This window comes from Astyanax mexicanus, chromosome 8, assembly GCF_023375975.1.
Source record: "Astyanax mexicanus isolate ESR-SI-001 chromosome 8, AstMex3_surface, whole genome shotgun sequence".
Lineage (NCBI taxonomy): Eukaryota > Metazoa > Chordata > Actinopteri > Characiformes > Acestrorhamphidae > Astyanax > Astyanax mexicanus.
In genome coordinates this window covers 57,821,609-57,836,884 of record NC_064415.1, presented here as the reverse complement: position 1 = coordinate 57,836,884, position 15,276 = coordinate 57,821,609, and positions in this window count along the sequence as shown.

Sequence of the window (15,276 nt, the reverse complement as noted above, 5' to 3'; positions counted from 1 at the left end):
TGGCGTATTTACTACAAACATTATTATAAAATTAATAGATCAGTTACCACCATCATTAATAAGCATTACACCTTAAAAAATAATATCCAAATCCTCCGATACCACCAACAACACAAATACTAATAATAACAAGAAGAAGAAGAAGAAGATGAATTTTATGTTTTAATATAGTCATGGACTTGTCACTGACTATGATAATGATGTTCATTACTGTGGGTATGACTCATATCATCCCCATTATAAACCCCATTACAGCCAACAGGGGCATCATCCTCACTGTAATCCTACACACCGCATCCTCACATCCACACACACACACACATCCACACACACACACACACACACACACACACACTCACACAGAGGAAGAGAGGGAGGAGTGTGTTTGGTGCAGTAGAGGATGAGAGGATCCTCTGACATTTATCAGCCTACAGAAATCACAACCAGAGGGAATCTCAGCCGGAATCTCTGCAACACGCAGGAATATTCCTACTTTCAGTTCGTCTCTATCAAAACCAGCCTCCCCATCCAGCCCTGAGGAGAACACCATCACTAACAGCAGCACTATGAGTCAGGTGAGCGGGAATTCTCGGAGTTTTCCTCTCAACGATGTGTGCATGTGTTCTCTGCCTACAAAATAATAATGATATTTAATCCACATTAAACGGGACTGAAAAGGTGTACAACATCAATATGACTACAACAATGCTATAGAAAATGCTATAGAATTATAAAATAATAATCTATATTATACATAAAATGTGCAGCTTGAAATTAAAATAAAAAATAATTTAAAAATATAATCAAGAGGAAGATGGATGATCACAAGCCATCAAACCAAACTGAACTGCTTGAAATTTTGCATCAGGAGTAAAGCAGCATAAAGTTATCCAAAAGCAGTGTGTAAGACTGGTGGAGGAGAACATGATGCCAAGATGCATGAAAAAAAAATTCCACCAAATATTGATTTCTGAACTCTTAAAACTTTATGAATATGAACTTGTTTTCTTTGCATTATTTGAGGTCTGAAAGCTCTGCATCTTTTTTGTTATTTCAGCCATTTCTCATTTTCTGCTCTTTAAATGCTCTAAATGACGATATTTTTATTAGGACTTTTATTTTTATTTAGGAGAAATGTTGTCTGTAGTTTATAGAACAAAACAACAATGTTCATTTTACTCAAACATAAACCGTATTTTATATGTCCAGCTTTCTGATTTTGTATTTTCTTTAACAAAGGGAATTGATGTGTATTTTTGCACTCTGTTGTCATCTTGTATTGTGTGCATTTGCCCATTTTGTAACACAGATCTGTTTTTTTCTGTATTTTTATTTTTGTCAGAGCTGCAGCAGTTTAAACAGCTTTGCCTTTCAAATGTGAGATTAAACTGAATTAGACATATTATAAAAATGAAGATAGATTTTTATTTGTACTATACTCTGTGTGCTTACAGGAAGTACGTTGTGTGAGTAGCTGAGGTACATTTTGACAGATGTACGTTAAACAAAACAGCATAAGAAGATGTTAAACCCCCCCCAGCCTCCCTCTACCAGCACTGGCTTTGCTAATTACACAGTGGCTCCTGGGAGCCTGACCTGAGTGAAATGAACTGGGCTAATTAGCAGATGGTGTGTGTGTGTGTGTGTGTGTGTGAGGCTTAGAGTTAATGCTGGGTGTTACGCCACAAAACACAGAAGCCTTTTATTCTTCTTATCAAATAATGAGCAGCACATATGGACTCCAACTGAAGAGCAAAGGCCAAACACTCTGAGAATTAATATCACAGTGAGAGAGAGACCCGCAGAGAGAGAGAGAAAGATGTGTGTATATATGTATATATATATATATATATGCGTGGAAGATGGATGATCACAAGCCATCAAACCAAGCTGAACTTTTAGAATTTTTGCACCAGGAGTAAAGCAGCATAAAGTTATCCAAAAGCAGTGTGTAAGACTGGTGGAGGAGAACATGATGCCAAGATGCATAAATAAAGGGGGATAAAAAACTCCAGCGCTGTATATATATATATATATATATATATATATATATATATATATATATATATATATATATATATATATATATATAAGTATAGAGAGAGAGAGAGAGAGAGAGTTTGAGAGTTGGAGAGAGGTGGAGATGTTCTCTTTACTCAAAATAGGATTAGTGAAGAGGGACCGCAGAAATTTACATCTGAAAGAGCCGGCACGGTAAAAACGAGAGCGAGAGAGAAAGAGAGAGAGAGTCCTTGGTTTTACAGTCATGGCACCCCTGAAATTAAAGTGTTTCTCCTTGTAAATTATTGCAATTACTCAAGTCTTGTTATACTCTTTCATTTCCTTAATGTGTATTAAAAACCATTTATAAACCATCATATAACTTTATGCAAAACTAAAAAAAAGTCACATTTAGTAAAATCAATCACTTTGAGTTGTGTTATATGTGCAATTGCAATTTTAATTTCCTGGGAGAAATACTTTCTGTACTGAAAAAAATCCTGTATGTGTATGCATTTAACACACATTTAGTATTATGTTAATTATTATTAGTACCCATATAGCCCCTTCATCTTGTAGCACTTTAGCCTGATTTTATGACCCCAGTGGGGGCAGTATGAGTGTGTAGTGTAGAATATGAGCTGACTGGTTTGTCTGTGAGAGAAGTGCTGAGTGGTGGAGGAGAGCCTGATGGTCAGATGTCCAGTCCAGTCATCAGCAGTAAGCACTGACTGTCTGTCTGTCTATGTGGGACATCGTCTTGTCTCTAGGCCACTTTACTCATTTTCTTTACATAATTAAATGAGCAGAGTCCAGATACGCTCAACACATTCAGCCTGCAGTGATTTTACTCTGACCACAACCACACAGAATAAGAACACACACACTAATATTATTACTACTACCACTACTACTAATAATGATAATAATAATATTAATAATTTAATCATGGCTTGTATCTCCCACACTGCGGCTTTATAAAGCTTCATTGATTTTGTGATGATTATGTAACCTTCACATCTTCACTGCATCTCTAAATTTGTCTAGTCTCTCTGTCTGATATATATTTATTAAAGGTCTCCTCCTGCTAAAATCCACTTTTTCTTGTTGTTTGTGAAATACAGCAGGTCTCTCTGAGTTGTTTATGATGCTGCACATGATGAAACTCTTCCTCAACCTCTTCCTCATTGTCTGCAGCAGCTAGTAAAAGAAAATATTCAGAAAAACAATCAGAAGTCGATCAGGAAACGCACCTTGTGTACGTCAACCTGTGAAGTAGTATTCATGGCCACGCCCCACCTTGGCTCGGGACCGCCCACAGGCAGAGCTGAAGATAGGATAGGATAGGAGCAGATATGAGGAGCTAACAGCGCTAGGAACAGCATGCAGTTCATTCCTGTGTTATTTGTGCGAATAACACATCAGTGTTTATATACTTTACCCAGTAATTCAGAGCTAAGAAACAAATGGTTAGAATTAGTCTATGGAGGAAAAACACCACCAGCCAAGTACAATTGAGATAGGTAGGTATTTTTTTAGAACAGTTAAAAAAGTAAAAATCCAATTACTTTCTGAGCCTGTACTACCCACCTCTGTGTGTAAGAAACTATAGGTTTAAATAGGATCTCCGGTGGATTTGGTGTTTTACAGAGACTCTAAGACTAGGTCAGTGTCTGAACCGCACTTAGCAGGGCATTATTACACATGACTGTAAAGACTGTTATTAAATAAAATAAAAATGTCTTTATTTTAAAGCGTTTCTAACTGTTGTCCATCTTGCTGCCTCCTGGTGTCGCAGTGCTTTTAGCCAATCAGAGGCGATATGTTTGCATGTATGTATATTCATGAGCAAGAGCCAAAATCCTATCGATTCTCTCCGCCCACTACTCCACCTGACTTAAACAGTGTTAAACTGGATCACTGGAGCACTTTTTTTCCCCCAAAACCCAGCTCACATGGCATGCATTCATACTAAAGACCAAAACTAGCCATTTTAAATAAGTAAAAAATAAATAAATAAGAGCTTTAAATAGCGCATTTTACAACAGATTTTGTCACCAAGCACCTTTATATAAATCAGTAATGTGGTTACAATAATAAAAGTAATTCTGTTTGGCCCTAAGGACTCATCTGTCACATGCCCCTTGCAATACAATTATGAACAATTTTAAACATGATCATCATCCCCTGAGTACTGATTTATTTCACCTGATTACTGATTATTCTGCTGTGTCTTACGAAATATTGACAAACTTGTCATGTCAAACTGAGTGTTACATATTTTACGTGTTTTTTATGTGTATGACCCCCTGTTTTGTTGTTCTTTGGCCCATTTGTGACTCGTACACTGAGCTTATGTCTCTGTTTTTGCTTCTTAATACTGGGCAGTATTTACCTCAAGAAAGGTTCTGTTGGAGCACGATGTAATTGGTTCTGTTTGAGTGAATGGAATAGAGAGAACGTAAAACATTATCAGATGGGCTTGTGAGTATAACTATGGCACCGTAACTAAAAGAGAAGAGCCAGAAGGTAGAAGGTACCATAGACATGAGAGCAGCCTGAGACACTAACATCTATTTGCTTTACCATCTTCAAAACGTGATTGATGGATGGAATTCAAACAGCAGGATGACAGCGTCAGCATCTGAGCCTCTCTGTTTCTTTTTCTGCAGGTCAATTCTACAGATCCTCCCAGCAGCACCCAGGGGGCCGATGGGAAAGGTCAGTGTGTGGATCTGTGGTGGTGTGTACTGTATGTTTGTTTAGTTTTCAGTGTAAATATTTAGGATACATGGTTCCTAGTTTATCTCAAATACGTTTTGATCAGATGAAGAAAGATTAGCGTGCTAATGTATAAATTGAGTAATGGAAACTTATACCTCGCAAATTAGCAAGGTGCTAACTGCATGCTTCAATTTTCAGATTTAGTAAAATAGTGAAAATTCTTGTCTTTGGAGGCTTTTTTGGATATTTTTTTGCCAACCCGTCATTTTAATGATATGTGATTTAGTTCAAACCCCCAGAAGAACCACTTAAGTGAAGTTAAATAAAGACTTAAAAGACTATAAAACTTCCAAATGTCCAGCTTTAAGATGAGAAAAGGACCAGCCACTCAGAATACATGCATAAGATCAAGTTCATTTAAGGAAATATGTTTAAAAGAAGGCTGTGGGGATTTTGGATGTGCAGTGACCCCGTGCTGGAGGTCACTTCTACATGTGACCAGTTACATGACCAGCAGCTAGACACTGACTAACAGTGACATGTGGAGCATGAAGAAACACTGAGGGTGTAGGACGACTGCAGTAGTGTTAGCTTCCTTGCTGGCCACTTTATTGGAAACACTTATCTTTTTCTGCTTTCATTCCCAACTTTCCCAACATTCAAACCCCTACTTTGTGCTTAATTCGCTGTGAACCTTGTTGGAAACACCTACCTTCTTCTGTTTCCTCTCACTGGCCAGTTTATTAGAAACACCTTCATATCCTTGTGCTTTCTCACTGGCCACTTTATTAGAAACACCTATACGTCCTTTTATTTCTGCACTGGCCACTTTATTTGAAACACCTCACTGGCCACTTTGAACACCCACCTCCTTGTGCTTCCTCTCTGGCCACTTTATTAGAAACACCCAACTACCCTGGCCACTTTATTAGAAACACCTACCTTCTTGTGCTTCCACTCTGGCCACTTTATTAGAAACACCCAATTACCCTGGCCACTTTATTAGAAACAACTACCTTCTTGTGCTTCCACTCTGGCCACTTTATTAGAAACACCCAATTACCCTGGCCACTTTATTAGAAACACCTACCTCTATGTGTTTCTGCACTGTCCACTTCATTAGAAACACCACCTACCCTGGCCACTTTATTAGAAACACCTTCATATCTTTGTATTTCTGCACTGGCCACTTTATTAGAAACAGCTAACTGCTTGTATTTCTGCGCTGGCCACTTTATTTGAAACACCTTCATATCCTTGTGTTTCCTCACATTGGCCACTTTATTAGAAACACCCAACTTCTATTTCTGCGCTGACCACTTTATTAGAAACACCTACCTCCCTGTGCTTCCTCACTGGCCACTTTATTAGAAACACCTCAATATAATTGTATTTCCTTACATTGGCCACTTTATTAGAAACACCCAACTTCTTCTATTTCTGCGCTGACCACTTTATTAGAAACACCTACCTCCCTGTGCTTCCTCACTGGCCACTTTATTAGAAACACCCACTCCTTCAATTCTCCATACTGGCCACTTTATTGGAAACAGTGTTTCTGCTTTATCTCATGCTGGTGGATGTTGGTGTTGTGTCTCCTGTCTGACCCTCAGTTCCTCCGGAGAAGGCGGTGGTTAAGCCGCAGGAAGCGGACGAAGAGATCGACATCGATCTGGAGGCTCCAGAGACGGAGAAAGCAGCTTTAGCCATCCAGAACCAGTTCAGACGCTTCCAGAAGAAAAAGAAGTAGAGACGGATGGACAGATGGACAGATGGACGGTGGATGGTGGTGCTTGTGATGCGTGAAGATAGAGGACTGGAGAGGAGAGGGGTGGAGAGTGGGGGTGGGAAATGATGGGGTTTAAAAACAACAGCATAACAGCATCCCTCCCTCTCTCTATTTCTCTCTTTCTTTTTCTCTCTCTCCCTCTCAGTCTTTCTTTTTCTTTTACCATACCTCTTTTTATCTCTCCATCTCTCATTCTCTGAATCAGGATAACAGACTCATCCATCACAGTGTGAAGTTTTTCTTACTGTCTTTAAGACTCTTATTTGTTAATGACTTAATAATGAGCTGATTTTTGTGAACAAACATTGACCCCACTTTAAAATAAAGATGCCCTTATACAAGGTTTATGAATGAATTATAAAGGAGTATATTAATGTTTATTAATTAGGTTGCACAAAAAACATTAAAACCATTAATAAGCTGTTAAAAGACTCAGGACTAAGGAAAGAGCGTCAGCTTAAATGCCGCAAAAAATGGAAATAAATTGAAATTACCACTCAGGCTTATCCCCAACTCCCCCAGCTCATCACCTGAGTATTGGCTGAAGCCTTAATATTGTTCCAGAGAACACTCCTGTCTTGTTTCCTTTGCCATGTGCTCCCCAGCACATGCTCCAGTGTTTACTTCTTGTCTCTTCCTATGTCTTTACCTTCAGCGTAACTCCGCCACCTCGTTACCTGCCCCCAGGTGTTTCCTGTTTCCTTTGTATTAATGGCCATTGTCGGCAAGGAGAGGACGCTGAGAGCTAAAGCAGTTGGGAGTAATATTTATTTAAAAAAAATGAACAAACAAAGAAAACAAGTGGTACCACTTTAAAATAAGACTACCTTTATAAAGGGCTTATAACTGGTTTACAATTAGTTTATTAATGGTTACTAATTAGGTTGTAAATGCTTTAAAAATCATTAATAATCAGTTATAACACATACGTAGAAAGGGCAACAATGACCTGTTGTTTGTCAAATAGTGAACCTACAGCCGTCTATATTGTTGCCCTTCCTACGTATGTGTTATTATTGATTATTAATGATTTTTAAGGCATTTACAACTAATTAATAACCATTAATAAACTACTTGTAAACCAGTTATAAACCCTTTATAAAGGTAGCCTTATTTTAAAGTGGTACCAAACAAATAAATGCAGACTCCCGGGTATCGTCTCTCGTGCTCCGGCTAAAACTTGAACCGGTAAAACTGTACTCATATACAGGGAAATCGATTCGATAAAGAATCGATATCGGATCATTCAAATAAAGATCGATTTAAATAAAAAAATCACATTTTTTAAGCACATCCCTAAACAGACAGGAGAGACACAGAACAGGACCACAACCGACAAAAGATGGAGATATGCATGATGCATGATTTTTACAGGTCAGCAGAAACAGTATTAAAAGTGTTTTTATCTCAAATATTAGGCACATAAAAACACCTGTTTTAAGTTAGATCTGAATCTGAATCGTGGCAGCAGCAGACACAGCTACTCTAATTCTTATTTATTGTAAAGTGCTTGATCCCGGGCGTTGCTGCTGCTGACCCCTAGATGTTCTCAGACGGCACAGGGTGAGGCCTGTTAATGATCTCATCAAGGAAAGTGTTACATCTGATCTATTTCCAGCTTCACACTCGCTCCTGAGAGATGCCTGAAAATAGTCCACAATCAGGGCCGGCTCAGATCCACTCTGACAAAGAGAGAATATAGTCTTTCAGTCCTATCAATCTTTTTTCAGTTCTTTTGTATTATCTGCAGACGTGTCTTCTCTTTGATCTGTGGTGATAAAAATCTTAAAACTTCAAATAAACATGTTTTTTTTGTGCATGTCTCCCAGCGTTGACCTCTGAGGTCATTATTACGTTATTTCGGTACCACTTAAAAATAAATCCTTTATAAATGGTTTAAAAATAGTTTACAAATTAGATTATTATTGATTATTAGTTATTAATTAGGTTATAAACCATTAATAATCCGATACAACACCTATTTATTATGTATAAATAGGAAGGGCAACAGTAGCTTGCCTTGTACCAAATAGTGACTCCACATTTATTTATACTGTTTGTCTTTTCTGTTAATAACTTTATTCATTTAACTATAACGACATATTAAATGACTAAACTGATTTTTATATATTATTTTATTAGATATGTTAGCTATTTTCACTGTTGTTCTTTCTATTCATGTGTTATAAGCGCTTATTTGATAATGTTTTTAAAGTATTTACAACTTAATTTATAACCCTTGATAAACTCCTTTATAAACTATGTATAAACCCATCGTAAAGGAGTCTTATTTTAAAGTGGTGCTGTTATTTCTATAAAGAACAGACAATTAATACTCGTTAGAATTGTGTTGAAATGTGACCTCTTTCTTTAGCCCACTGGTTCTCCAATAAAACAAATAATATTCCAATCATGTGTATAAAAATCTTCACAAATAAACTATGATTTTGATTTTAATTTAAATAGCTTGTTTTTTATATTTTTTTGTTTTATTTTAGAAGCATAAAGATTCAGAAATCATATACATAGCTCTGTAAAAAATGAAGAGAGCACTTCAGTTTCTGAATCAGTTTCTCTGATTTTGCTATTTATAGGTTTATGTTTGAGTAAAATGAACATTGTTGTTTTATTCTATAAACTACAGACAACATTTCTCCCAAATTCCAAATAAAAATATTCTCATTTAAAATTTGTCAATTAGAAATGTCTGGAATAACAAAAAAGGTGCAGAGCTTTCAGACCTCAAGTAATGCAAAGAAAACAAGTTTTAAGAGTTCAGAAATCAATATTTGGTGGAATAACCCTGGTTGGTTTTTAATCACAGTTTCTTTTCATGCATCTCAGCATCATGTTCACCTCCACCAGTCTTACACACTGCTTTTGGTTAACTTTATTTCAGGATGCCCTCTTTTTTACACTCTTATCTGTCAATCATTTGCTTGGTCTTACTGATTTACTTTAACAAATGTGTGCAAGCAATCTAAATACATAATATCCTAATTTATTTTTAATCATTACTTATAAATCCACCAAAAATGAAAAGTTAAATTGTTTAAATCTCGAAAATTGAATCTTGTAGTAGTAAAAGTAAAAAAAAATAAATAAATAAAGGGAGAAAAGGGAGCGATCCGATTCGACTCTATTTATAAAGTAGAGAGGGAACAGCAGCCGCTGAGGTGACGGTGGAGGGGGCGGATGAGTGAAACGGGGTGAGCTGTGGGGGATGGAGTGAACAGACGAAAGAAGGAAGAGTGGGAGAGAATGGAGAGAAAGAGGGATGTGGAGAGACACAAAAAAGAGAACATAGTGATTATTGGTAGTGGTGGAGGGGTACAGTGCATAAGACAATAGAATGTATTGTTTATTATTATTATTACTGTTGTGTTGTTGTTGTTATCGCTGTTATATAACATACAGTATACACAGTATAAAGTCATGGCTGTAAATTAAATAGTATACTCATACTGTAACTGTATATACTGAAAATTGCCTCCTGCAATGCTGCAGAACACTGCATGCAGTTATTTCTCATTAATATATTTAATTAATTATTGATGGGGTGTATTTAGACCCTGGATTTTGCCAGAAAAAGGGCAAACAAATGCTTTCCCATCATACTCTGTGATAAAGCATGTGCATTTAGTCTACCATAAAATAAAAAATATATATATTTTTTAGTTAATCCAGAATTTCTATCTAAATCTAATTTAAAATCTGTCTAGTGTCAGCAAGTGTTCTAAAGCACCAGCTTTCTTGAAATTTTCAGATTTCTTAAAAAATAGCAATCCCAAATCTAAAAATCAGTGAAGTAAGACTTAAGTCAAGCTTTAAAATCACCTTAAATTTAGATAAAAAAAATCAGACTAACTTGACTGTGGATTTTTTGTGCTTATTTTTGATTTTTTGATTTCAAAGGACTTAAAATAAGGTGAAAAGTCAAAGTAAGACTGATTAAGACAATTATTTCTAAAATAAGCACAATAATCTGACACTTACACAATGCTTATTAATACAAAAAGTTTTATCAGGAAAAAATATATGATTTACGCTGAAGCTAGTAGCATTATAGGATGTAAACAGTGCTTTTTAATAAGCTTTTTGTGCACTTTTTAGGATATTAATGCCTCGTTTTAAATGTCATGACTCTGTAAAAAGTGATTTATCAGGGTAAATTATGCCCCTATCACCCAGTCTGAAGTGTATTTTTGGACAAACTGTTAAAATTTCCCGATCTCTGAACGCTGTGGGAGAACAGAGGTGTGCTATCCATCAAATATAAGAACTTTTTATCATGTTTTACTACAACAAAAGTAAATTTTCTCCTTTAAAACTGCTATTCTATTACAGCCGTTGTAGTGACAGATGTCCTCAGGCAGAGGGCGCTCTTTCCCAGAGAATCAGCTCACCTTGCTCAGGTAACCACTGCAGCGACAATGATGATCCTGATATTCTGAAAAAAAAAAGCAATTGCAAAAGTCTCAAAATGAGTGAAGACTTCAAAATTACTGATTTTTTGGGCCTTAAATTTGAACACGAGTTTATTTTGAGTTCAAATGACTTAAAATAATGTGAAAAATCAAAGTAATACCATTTAAGATAATTATTCCCAAAATAAGCAAAGTCTTATCAGAGACGAAATTAAGATTTATTGCCTTAAAATGAGAACATTTTACTTGCTAAGATTTTTTTTTCGCAGTGTGCTTCCTCTAAGGTTGTGGATTTGATGCTCAGGTTTGATAAGATGCTTCTGTTGACCTTCTTCTTTTCCACTGTTGACTCAGTTTGCTGTATAGATCCGGTTTGATCGTTTTATCCTGTTTGTGGGTTTGATTGTTATCTTTGTGGCTACTGTTTGTTGGGTGGGGTTTTGGGTGGTGTTTTAAGGAATTAGAAGGAACTAATACTAATACACTGCAAAAAAAATACATCTTAGCGAGTGATTTTATATTTTATTTTAAAGCAATAAATATGATTTCCTCCTCTGATGAGCTTCCATCCAGTGTGGAGCCGTATATACCCCAAATCATGAAGACAGTTTCACTGTATAAAAACATATGGGCCTAAATGTATATAGACAGATATTCAGTATACCCAGCTGGCATTTCAACGTTTTTCAACAAATTTCAACGTAAGCACAACCATTGAACATTAAATGTTGATTCAACGTTGTTTAAACAACAGACATTGCTTCAGTCATATTTCAACCACATTTTAAAGTTGAAGGTCGTTTGTGGGCCAGCTGGGTGTGTTAGATAGATAGATAGATAGATAGATAGATAGATAGATAGATAGATAGATAGATAGATAGATAGATAGATAGATAGATAGATAGATAGATAGATAGATAGATAGATAGATAGATAGATAGATAGATAGATAGATAGATAGATAGATAGATAGATAGATAGATAGATAGATAGATAGAGAGTTCGTTGTTGAACTTCTATCTTATCATAATATTCAAATATTTGGTTTGAGTCATGGTTTGAGGTTTTTACTGACAATGTAAAACACATGTGACATTTAAAAGCATGTGTAAAAGCAAGTAAGTCTTTATTTTAAAGAAATAGTTGAATGCATGTTTAAATAATTAATATTTTTTGATATATTGCCAACAGAAAAATCACTCCTGTTACTTTTTATGTTTTGAGTAACAGGAATTAAAGAAACAGAACCAAGTTTTTAGCATTGAATTAGCAAAAACGTGAAAAATGGCTAAATGGCGGCTATGCTAATAGCAGGAGGACACTGAGCACATTCTATTGATTTACCCAAAATGTGTCTTTTAAAAATAAACATATAAGAATGATCCTAAGAATTAATTTAGGTAACAGGACTGAGTGTTGAGATTGAGCTCCTCAGTCAGAGTTACACTAAGATCAATAAAATATACAGTAAAACAAATGAGGAAACTTTTGGGGAATTTTGGTCTTTCCATGATCTTCAGAAGAACCATCTGATGATGTCACTTCCTGTTGTAGATGTGGCTTCCTGTTGTAGAATGTTCCAGATGTTTCAGATGATCAAGGTAATGTGTTACAGTATGGTAACAGGACTGAGTGAAACAAAGTGACATATCAAAAATGTGTATTTTATACCTTATAAATATTATGGATGTATTATGAAAAAAGGATTTTAATAATTATATTTCGGGGTAAAGTATATATATATATATAGTAAGAGAGTGCATGGGGACAGGTAACAAATGCAATTTGCCAGTGTTCTAAGTTGTTTTTATTTGTGTTTTTAATTACATATCTTACTTTTTGCCATTTGGTTAATGTACAAGACACTATGCTTAATAATAAAATGTATTTTAAAGTTATATTATATGTATAAATGTTCATTTAACATCACATTCAGCACGGCCAGGTTCCAGATTATAAATGCTTGTTGTTGTTTGTTCTGATGTGAAACACTGTGACAGTATGTTTTTTAAATGTAAGTTTTACACATTCACTTCACCTGTCTGACGTAAACACACCTGTGATTCTAATGCAGTGTGATCAGAGTCTGTTCTCCGCTCTGATGTGAAAACACGGGCCTGTGTTTTTCATTGTTTCCAAAAAATAAAAAACTGTATTTCTTTCACCGCTATTTCCTAATTCAGACTCCAGGAATACTGAACCTATTTGTTTTGGTTCAGGGTTTGTTGTTCCCGACCTGGAGCAACCAGTTCCAGCGCTGCGTGATTTTAAAAGATAAAGTTAAACCCCATCCCAATCCTGCCCACAGCACACACACACTCATCATCCTGACCCCACATCCTCCCACCAACACAGTACTGAAACTCTGCACTAGAACACACACAGTACTGTAACTTTTGTAAAAGGACCTGCACTACACACCCAATACCTGCACTACTGTTACGCTGCACTGTCATACACACTTTAATTCCCCAAGAACTGGGAACTTTAAGAACTTTACCAGCCTTAAGCTAGATACAACATTGCACTACTGTTATACGGGTTCTATTTATATTGTCACTTGATCTTAATCACCATTAATATTGCACTATTATCTTCTGTCTCACAAATGTCTATTGTGTTTTTGTTGTATTGTACATATAGTGTCTCCCACTCATTTAGATTTAGATTATATATTTATTTCTTTTTATTTCTATTTATATATCTATTTCACCCCCACCACTACTGCACCTTGTTCTGTCTCATGTATGTCTGTGTCCCTGCTGCTGTATTGTACACATAGTGTCTCCCCTTTTTCTTTATTTTTCTTTATTATCCATTATCTGTACTTGCTGTAAAATTGGGAAGGAGAGTAACGTAATTTCAATTCTATGTATGTCCTGTACATATGCAGCATTGACAATAAAACTACTTGACTTGACTTGACTTGACTAAAACACGTTAAAACTAAAATTAAAATTAAACCACGGTTCTTTTTTTTACAGAGCTATATATATATATATATAGTGTTATTTTTTCAGCGCAGGCTCTGAGTGTGGAGGTTGAGAGGTTGTTCCAGGTAAAATATCACACAGTAAGTCATGCTGAGTTTGCGCCGCTATGTCGGGAAATATTTTGTTTTTACGTGTTGAAATTTGCATAGTGAGAAGACCGCATTGTTAGACTCAGAAATGAAACTCATACTCGTTATCAGTGACATGGAACAGGACAGGTGTATCTCTTTAGATGGCAGATTTGTGTAGATCTAATCAGTAACGCGGCGCTGAGCAATGACAGACAGGTATGAGTTTAAGGTGTCGGAGTGTCTTCTAATGGAGATCTGAGGAAACAGTTAGTTGGCGTTTAAAGTCTAATAGCTTAATGGCATTTACAAAAATGATCTCGTTTACAAAGTTCTCAAAACTTCAGAGTTTTATATATATATTACCAAATCATGCACTGAAAAAAATGATGCATAAAATGTACTTTAAAAAAGTTTCGCAACTTTCTGCATTTGCTTTTTTTTTAAAGTAAATTTAATTTCAGATAAATTTAAGTAACTTCAACTCGGTTTCAAGACTTAAATGTTACACAGAGTAAATAAGTGAACTGAACTTCAGTCAATCCTTTCTTTTATTAAACTTTACTTAATATCTGCATACAACATTACCTAATTACAATGACTTAATTTAAGTAAAATTTACTAATGATTTATGTTGTCAGAGGTTGTATTTAAGTGACTTCATAGATGTGATTTTAGAGGTCTGGCTGTAGATAAATGCATTTTAAATAAATGTAAATCAATTAAATTAACATTTAAAATCTTTTTGACACTTGAAGCTTTTTAAGGATTTTACTTGAGGTTACGTTTGTCTAATATAATAGTTTGTTTGATTATCTGAAAACATATAAATATAATTTGCATTTTTGCGTTGTTTTAAACCCGTTTCCTTGTAGGCTTTTACATGTGAGGTATAGGTCATCATAGGTGTAGGTGTGTCGTGCTGCAGACTCTGAGTTTTCTTTTGTACTCAAAGGTACTCTCATCATAATTGTATCCTCAAAAAAAAGTATAATATTGGTCTTTACAGGTCTTTACAGGTCAAGTCTTTTGATGAAAAATAATGTTTATAATCTTTTTAATCTTTACTGTCACAAAAAACATGGGTACAAAAAAGTTTTTTTTTTCTTTTACTGAAAGGTACTTTTTTTGTATCTCAATATAAGGTACAGCCCCAGCGACAAGCTTTATACTCTTTTAAGTACAAATCTGTACTTATATATTATTTATTTATATATAGTGTGTGTACGTGTGCTACGTGTTGCACAAATGACCGACTCACAAACAACGGAGAG